Source organism: Oncorhynchus mykiss, chromosome 16 (genome assembly GCF_013265735.2).
Source record: "Oncorhynchus mykiss isolate Arlee chromosome 16, USDA_OmykA_1.1, whole genome shotgun sequence".
In the NCBI taxonomy this organism is placed as follows: domain Eukaryota; kingdom Metazoa; phylum Chordata; class Actinopteri; order Salmoniformes; family Salmonidae; genus Oncorhynchus; species Oncorhynchus mykiss.
In genome coordinates this window covers 173,077-180,133 of record NC_048580.1, presented here as the reverse complement: position 1 = coordinate 180,133, position 7,057 = coordinate 173,077, and positions in this window count along the sequence as shown.

Genomic DNA, 7,057 nt, shown 5'->3' with positions numbered 1-7,057 from the left:
GGATATAGATACCTTTGTACCGGTTTCCTGCAGCATCTTCACAAGGTCCTTTGCTGCTGTTCTGGGATTGATTTGCACTTTTCACATCGAAGTTCGTTCATCTCTAGGAGACAGAACGCGTCTCCTTCCTGAGGGGTATGAGGGCTGCGTGGTCCCATGGTGTTTATACTTGCGTACTATTGTTTGTACAGATGAACGTGGTACCTTCAGGTGTTTGGAAATTGCTCCCAAGGATGAACCAGACTTGTGGAGGTCGACAATTATTTTTCTGAGGTCTTGGCTGATTTATTTTGATTTTCCCATGATGTCAGCAAAGAGGCACTGAGTTTGAAGTTCAGCCTTGAAATACATCCACAGGTACACCTCCAATTGACTTAGATTATGTCAATTAGCCTATCAGAAGCTTCTAAAGCCATGACATCATTTTCTGGAATTTTCCATGCTGTTTGAAAGCACAGTCAACTTAGTGTATGTAAACTTCTGACCCACTGGAATTGCGATACAGTGAATTTTAAGTGAAATAATTTGTCTGTAAACAATTGTTGGAAAAACTGCTTGTGTCATGCACAAAGTAGATAATGAAAGAAATGTGTGTTGTGGTTGAAAAACAAGTTTTAATGACTCCAACCTAAGTGTATGTAAACCTCTGACTTCAACTGAAAATGAAGGTAAAATATATATACACTGCTCAAAAAAATAAAGGGAACACTTAAACACAATGTAACTCCAAGTCAATCACACTTCTGTGAAATCAAACTGTCCACTTAGGAAGCAAAACTGATTGACAATACATTTCACATGCTGTTGTGCAAATGGAATAGACAACAGGTGGAAATTATAGGCAATTAGCAAGACACCCCCAATAAAGGAGTGGTTCTGCAGGTGGTGACCACAGACCACTTCTCAGTTCCTATGCTTCATGGCTGATGTTTTGGTCACATTTGAATGCTGGTGGTGCTTTCACTCTAGTGGTAGCATGAGACGGAGTCTACAACCCACACAAGTGGCTCAGGTAGTGCAGCTCATCCAGGATGGGACATCAATGTGAGCTGTGGCAAGAAGGTTTGCTGTGTCTGTCAGCGTAGTGTCCAGAGCATGGAGGTGCTACCAGGAGACAGGCCAGTACATCAGGAGATGTGGAGGAGGCCGTAGGAGGGCAACAACCCAGCAGCAGGACCGCTACATCCACCTTTGTGCAAGGAGGAGCAGGAGGACCACTGCCAGAGCCCTGCAAAATGACCTCCAGCAGGCCACAAATGTGCATGTGTCTGCTCAAACGGTCAGAAACAGACTCCATGAGGGTGGTATGAGGGCCCAACGTCCACAGGTGGGGGTTGTGCTTACAGCCCAACACCGTGCAGGACGTTTGGCATTTGCCAGAGAACACCAAGATTGGCAAATTCGCCACTGGCACCCTGTGCTCTTCACAGATGAAAGCAGGTTCACACTGAGCACATGTGACAGAGTCTGGAGATGCCGTGGAGAACGTTCTGCTGCCTGCAACATCCTCCAGCATGACTGGTTTGGCGGTGGGTCAGTCATGGTGTGGGGAAGCATTTCTTTCCATGTGCTCGCCATGTGCTCGTGCTCGCCAGAGGACTGCCATAAGGTACCGAGATGAGACCCCTTGTGAGACCATATGCTGGTGCGGTTGGCCCTGGGTTCCTCCTAATGCAAGACAATGCTAGACCTCATGTGGCTGGAGTGGGTCAGCAGTTCCTGCAAAGGAAGTCATTGATGCTATGGACTGGCCCGCCCGTTCCCCAGACCTGAATCCAATTGAGCACATCTGGGACATCATGTCTCGCTCCATCCACCAACGCCACGTTGCACCACAGACTGTCCAGGAGTTGGCGGATGCTTTAGTCCAGGTCTGGGAGGAGATCCCTCAGAAGACCATCCGCCACCTCATCAGGAGCATGCCCAGGCGTTGTAGGGAGGTCATACAGGCACGTGGAGGCCACACACACTACTGAGCCTCATTTTGACTTGTTTTAAGGACATTACATCAACGTTGGATCAGCCTGTAGTGTGGTTTTCCACTTTAATCTTGAGTGTGACTCCAAATCCAGACCTCCATGGGTTGATAAATTAGATTTCCATTGATAATTTGTGTGTGATTTTGTTGTCGGCACATTCAACTATGTAAAGAAAAAAGTATTTAATAAGAATATTTCATTCATTCAGATCTAGGATGTGTTATTTTAGTGTTCCCTTTATTTTTTTGAGCAGTGTATATTTTTTTACCATGTCTATATACAGTGTTGTAATGATGTGAAAAGTGTTCATGTTCAAAAGGGAAAATAAATAAACAGAAATATGGGTTGTATCTAAAATGGTGTTTGTTCTTCACTGGTTGACCTTTTCTTGTGGCAGCTGATCAAAAATCTTGATGCTGTGATTACTCACTATGGTTTTTGGCACAGTATATATGAGAGTTTATCCAAAAAAAACCTAATGTTTTATTCTTTGTTTATCTGTGTAATCTGAGTGAAATATGTGTCTCTAATATGGTCATACATTTGGCAGGAGGTTAGGAAGTGCAGCTCAGTTTCCACCTCATTTTGTGGGCAGTGTGCACATAGCTTCTCTTGAGAGCCAGGTCTGCCTACGGCGGCCTTTCTCAATAGCAAGGCAATGCTCACTGAGTCTACATAGTCACAGCTTTCCTTAAGTTTGGGTCAGTCACAGTGGTCAGGTATTCTGCCACTGTGTACTCTCTGTTTAGGGCCAAATAGCATTCTAGTTTGCTCTGTTTTTTTGTTCATTCTTTCCAATATGTCAAGTAATTATCTTTTTGTTTTCTCATGATTTGGTTGGGTCTAATTGTGCTGCTGTCCTGGGGCTCTGTGGGGTGTGTTTGTGTTTGTGAACAGAGCCCCAGGACCAGCTTGCTTAGGGGACTCTTCTCCAGATTCATCTCTCTGTAGGTGATGGCTTTGTTATGGAAGGTTTGGGAATCGCTTCCTTTTAGGTGGTTCTCTGCTCTCTCTCTCTGTCCCTCTGCCAGCTCTCTCCCTGTCCCTCTGCCTGCTCTCTCTCTGTCCCTCTGCCTGATCTCTCTCTGTCCCTCTGCCTGCTCGCTCTCTGCCCCTCTCCCTGCACTCACTCTGTCCCTCTTCCTGCTCTCCCCCTTCTGCCTCTCTCTGTCCCTCTGCCTGCTCTCTCTCTGCCCCTCTGCCTGCTCTCTCTCTGCTCTCTCTCTGCCACTCTCCCTGCTCTCTCTGCCTGCTCTCTCTCTGCCTGCTCTCTCTCTGCCTGCTCTCTCTCTGCCCCTCTCGCCCTGCTCTCACTCTGTCCCTCTCCCTGCTCTCACTCTGTCCCTCTCCCTGCTTTCTCTCTGCCTGCTCTCTCGCTGTCTCTCTCCCTGCTTTCTCTCTGCCTGCTCTCTCTGCTCTCTCTCTGCTCTCTCTCTCCCTGCTCTCTCTCTGTCTACTCTCTCTATGCCTGCTCTCTCTCTCTGCTTTCTCTCTGCTCTCTCTCTCCCTGCTCTCTCTCTGCCTGCTCTCTCTCTGCTCTCTCTCCCTGCTTTCTCCACCTGACAGTTTGTTCCTGCTGTCAGTAGCCTCCTCCTATAAAGCCAGTGTTATCTGTAGTTTTAAGTGCAGCTCACAGACGCCACAGACAGACGGCAGGAGCGTAGCAGCAGAGACACCCTACTCTGGGCCTGCCTTTGGTTGCACACAGGAAGTGGGTCCCTAGCAGATCCAGAGCCCCCCGGACTCCCTGTCTGGCCCCAGTCCAGACACCTAGTCCCAGACCTCCAGGTGCCTCCAGTCCAGACCCCTCGACCCAGACCCCTCGACCCAGTCCAGACCCCTCGACCCAGACCTCTAGGTGCCTCCAGTCCAGACCCCTCAACCCAGTCCCCTCGACCCAGACCCCTTGACCCAGTCCAGACCCCTCGACCCAGACCTCCAGGTGCCTCCAGTCCAGACCCCTCGACCCACTCCCCTCAACCCAGACCCCCAGGGGCCTTCAGTCCAGATCCCTCGACCCTTTCCAGACCCCTCGACCCAGTCAAGTCCCCTCGACCCAGACCAGATCCCCTCGACCCAGGGGCCTTCAGTCCAGACGTTAATGGAGGGAGACACAGCATATTAACTCGATGTGGCCTTGAGAATGACTGACCTGATCCATTGTTTAAATCTTCTAGTTTCTCTCTTTCCTCCCCCTCATAAATTGCTATAAGACTGTTAGAGATAACCTGTTGGTTAGTAACTTGTTACAACTAGTTAATTACCTGTTGTGACTGGTTTATAACCTGTTGGTTTATAACCTGTTGTAACTGGTTTTTAACCTGTTGGTTTATAAACTGTTGTGACTGGTTTATAACCTGTTGGTTTATAACCTGTTGTAACTGGTTTATAACCTGTTGGTTAATAATCTGTTGGTTTATAACCTGTTGGTTTATAACCTGTTGGTTTATAACCTGTTGGTTTATTACCTGTTGTAACTGGTTTATAACCTGTTGGTTTATAACCTGTTGGTTTATAACCTGCTGGTTTATAACCTGTTGGTTTATAACCTGTTGGTGTATAACCTGTTGGTTTATAACCTGTTGTAACTGGTTAATAACCTGTTGATTTATTACATGTTGGTTTATTAGCTGTTGTAACTGGTTTATAACCTGTTGGTTTATAACCTGTTGGTTTATAACCTGTTGTAACTGGTTTATAACCTGTTGGTTTATAACCTGTTGGTTTATAACTTGTTGGTTTATAACCTGTTGGTTTATAACTTGTTGGTTTATAACCTGTTGGTTTATAACTTGTTGGTTTATAACCTGTTGTAACTGGTTTATAACCTGTTGGTTTATTACCTGTTGGTTTATTACCTGTTTTAACTGGTTTATAACCTGTTGGTTTATTACCTGTTGTAACTGGTTTATAACCTGTTGTAACTGGTTTATAACCTGTTGGTTTATTACCTGTTGTAACTGGTTTATTACCTGTTGTAACTGGTTTATAACCTGTTGTAACTGGTTTATAACCTGTTGGTTTATTACCTGTTGTAACTGGTTTATTACCTGGTGTAACTGGTTTATAACCTGTTGTAACTGGTTTATAACCTGTTGGTTTATTACCTGTTGTAACTGGTTTATTACCTGTTGTAACTGGTTTATAACCTGTTGTAACTGGTTTATAACCTGTTGGTTTATAACCTGTTGGTTTATAACATGTTGGTTTTTAACCTGTTGGTTTATTACCTGTTGGTTTATTACCTGTTGTAACTGGTTTATAACCTGTTGGTTTATAACCTGTTGGTTTATAACCTGTTGTAACTGGTTAATGACCTGTTGGTTTATAACTTGTTGGTTTATAACCTGTTGGTTTATTACCTGTTGGTTTATAACCTGTTGGTTTATAACCTGTTGTAACTGGTTTATTACCTGTTGGTTTATTACCTGTTGTAACTGGTTTATAACCTGTTGGTTTATTACCTGTTGTAACTGGTTAATGACCTGTTGGTTTATAACCTGTTGGTTTATAACCTGTTGTAACTGGTTAATGACCTGTTGGTTTATTACCTGTTGGTTTATAACCTGTTGGTTTATAACCTGTTGGTTTATAACCTGTTGTAACTGGTTAATGACCTGTTGGTTTATAGCCTGTTGGTTTATAACCTGTTGGTTTTTAACCTGTTGGTTTATTACCTGTTGGTTTATTACCTGTTGTAACTGGTTCATAAGCTGTTGGTTTATAACCTGTTGGTTTATAACCTGTTGGTTTATAACCTGTTGTAACTGGTTTATAACCTGTTGTAACTGGTTTATAACCTGTTGGTTTATTACCTGTTGTAACTGGTTTATTACCTGTTGTAACTGGTTTATAACCTGTTGTAACTGGTTTATAACCTGTTGGTTTATTACCTGTTGTAACTGGTTTATTACCTGGTGTAACTGGTTTATAACTTGTTGTAACTGGTTTATAACCTGTTGGTTTATTACCTGTTGTAACTGGTTTATTACCTGTTGTAACTGGTTTATAACCTGTTGGTTTATAACCTGTTGGTTTATAACCTGTTGGTTTTTAAGCTGTTGGTTTATTACCTGTTGGTTTATTACCTGTTGTAACTGGTTTATAACCTGTTGGTTTATAACCTGTTGGTTTATAACCTGTTGTAACTAGTTAATGACCTGTTGGTTTATAACCTGTTGGTTTATAACCTGTTGGTTTATTACCTGTTGGTTTATAACCTGTTGGTTTATAAGCTGTTGGTTTATTACCTGTTGTAACTGGTTAATGACCTGTTGGTTTATAACCTGTTGGTTTATAACCTGTTGGTTTATAACCTGTTGTAACTGGTTAATGACCTGTTGGTTTATAACCTGTTGGTTTATAACCTGTTGGTTTATAACCTGTTGTAACTGGTTAATGACCTTTTGGTTTATAGCCTGTTGGTTTATAACCTGTTGGTTTATAACCTGTTGTAACTGGTTAATGACCTGTTGGTTTATAGCCTGTTGGTTTATAACCTGTTGGTTTATTACCTGTTTGTTTATAACCTGCTGGTTTATAACCTGTTGGTTTATAACCTGTTGGTTTATAACCTGTTGTAACTGGTTAATGACCTGTTGGTTTATTACCTGTTGGTTTATAACCTGTTGGTTTATTACCTGTTGTAACTGGTTTATATATTACCTGTTGGTTTATTACCTGTTGTTTTATTACCTGTTGTAACTGGTTTATTACCTGTTGGTTTATTACCTGTTGTAACTGGTTTATAACCTGTTGGTTTATTACCTGTTGTAACTGGTGTATAACCTGTTGGTTTATAACATGTTCTATCCACTAAACAATAACTTTTAAATCGTTCAAAAAAACAAACTTTATAGCAACAGAGCAATTTGCCTTGCTTATGTTGTCCACATGTCTTCAGCCAATCAGTTAGTAGTGAAGCCAATCCAGAGTTCCTCTCTTCCTCCCCTCTTCACCCTCTCAGACCCATCCTTTCCCCAAAACAATATGCCAACCACTGGCATCAAAACTGGTAACTTCAAACCACTGACAGCCTAAAGAGGACGTTACTGGGACATGGCAGCTCATACAGACAA